Raw genomic sequence first — 2,500 nt, 5'->3', positions numbered from 1 at the left:
CAAATTATTTCTTTGTGATGCCTATTATTGGAATTGCTTCTTAAAGCTTAACTAGATATTTTTCTGTAATGCCAATTTCTGGAATTTCTTGTTACATCTTAACAAAATCTTTTTCTGTGATGCCAATTATCAAATATGCTTGTTACAGCTTAACAAAATATTTTTTCTGCGATGTCAATGATCAGCATTGCTTGTTACAGCTTTATAAAATATGCAATGAATATTCTTCCCAGTTGGTTTATACTATGTCTAATGACAATATCAACAACAGCGTAGAATTAATGGATTAATAGAATAATACACATACAGTATCTGTAGTGATTCTCTAGTTGTGAATTTTAACTTGCCCTTTTGTTCTCATAGAATTCTAAATTGATAACTGAGCCAGCAGACACCACGATATGCCTTCTTTAAAAAATAATAATAAATAAATAAAAAAAAATAAATTAAAAAACGCACGAGATATTAATAGGATCGATGAAGATATGCACAGAACCGTAAATTTTTAATGATAGATGAGACTTTTTTTACATTTTCTTGAAACAAAATGTGGTTCAAGTATGATGTTGACATAGAGTGTATTTCCACGGAGACCAAACTGGTAAAAGACACAATTGAAATAGAATAGTGTGCGTGCATGAAGAAATAAAGCTATAAGAGAAATTACTGGAGTGTCATATGTGGATGATAATATGATGAGGGGTAAGTGGAGATGGTACGGGATGCTCTTCACACTCCCCAGGAGAGATTAGTTCACCAAACTTTCAAACTGGGCTCCACTAGGTACTAGAAAAGGTGGATGGCCCAGGCCTATATAGCTGAGGACTAAGAAGCGTGAAAGATGAGAAGATGAATAGAGAAGTATTGATTTAAAAGATTAAGATAGAGACGACTGGCGAAAGCTAACCGAGGCCCTTTGCGTCACTATGTGTAGGATGAGATGATGATGATGTGTGCATCAAACCTATCAATGTTTTATGCCTATGTTTCTAAGTGGGTATAAGTCAAATAACCCCCAACATTTTGCCACCCAACTTTTCGCCGCCAACAATTTGCCACTAATATTTCGTCGCCAACATTTCGCCACCAACAATTCGCCGCCAATATTTCGCCGCCAATATTTCGCCACCAACACTTCGCCGCCAACACTTCGCCGCCAACAATTCGCTACCAACACTTCTCCGCCAACATTTCGCCACCAACAATTCTCCGCCTACATTTTTGCCACCAACACTTCGCCGCCAACATTTTGCCACCAACAATTCGCCGCCAATATTTTGCCACCAATTTGCTGCCAACATTTCGCCACCAACAGTTCACCGCCAACAATTCACCACTAATATTTTCGCCACCGAGAATTCACCACCAACATTTTGCCATCAACAATTTTGATGCCAAATATGTTGCCACCCAACAGTTCGCCGACAATATTTTCCCACCAACAGTTTCGCTGCCAATATTTTGCCACCAAGAAATCGCCCCCAATATTTTGCTGCCAACTATTCACCGCCAAAATTTCGCTTACCAACAATTCGCAGCCAATATTTCGTCACCAACAGTTCGCCGCCAATATTTTGCCACCAACAATTCACTGCCAACATTTTGCCACCAAAACTTTGCCGCCAACATTTAACCACCGACAATTCAACACCATCATTTCACCACCAACAATTCACCGCCAACATTTCGCCACCAGCAATTTTCCGCCAATATTTCGCCACCAGCAATTCCCCGCCAACATTTCACCACCAAGAACTTGACGCCAACATTTTGCCACCAACAATTCACCGCCTACATTTTGCCACCAACAATTCGCCACCAATATTTTGCCGCCAACATTTTGGCCACCCACTATTCACCGCCCACAATTTACTGCCAACATTTTTCCACCAATATTTCCCCACCAACAATTTGCCGTCAATATTTCGCTAATAATAATTTGCCTCCAACATTTTGCCACCAACAATTCGCAGCCAACAATTCGCCGTCAACAATTTTCCACCGATCCGCTGCCAACATTTCGCCACCAACAATTCGCCACCAACATTTCGCCCCCCAACATTGTGCCACCAAACAATTTGCCCGGCAATATTTTGCCACCAAAATTTTCCGCCAATATTTCTCCACCAACATTTTGCGAATAACATTTGTCGCCAATATTTCGCCACCAACATTTCGCCGCCAACATTTCGCCACCAACAATTCGCCGCCAACATTTTCGTTACCAACAATTCGCAGCGAACATTTCGCCACCCACAATTCGCCGTCAACATTTCCCCACCAACAATTTCGCTGATAATATTTTGCCACCAACAACTCACCACCAACATTTCAACACCAACAATTCACCGCCAACATTTCCCCATCAACAATTTGCCACCAACATTTCGCCATCAGCAATTCGCCGCCAATATTTCCCCCCACCAACATTTCGCCACTAACAGTTTGCCGCCAACATTTTGCCACAAACAATTTGACCTCAACATTTCGCCACCAACAA

Source organism: Palaemon carinicauda, chromosome 12 (assembly GCF_036898095.1).
Source record: "Palaemon carinicauda isolate YSFRI2023 chromosome 12, ASM3689809v2, whole genome shotgun sequence".
Lineage (NCBI taxonomy): Eukaryota > Metazoa > Arthropoda > Malacostraca > Decapoda > Palaemonidae > Palaemon > Palaemon carinicauda.
Note: the sequence above shows the minus strand (reverse complement) of the source record.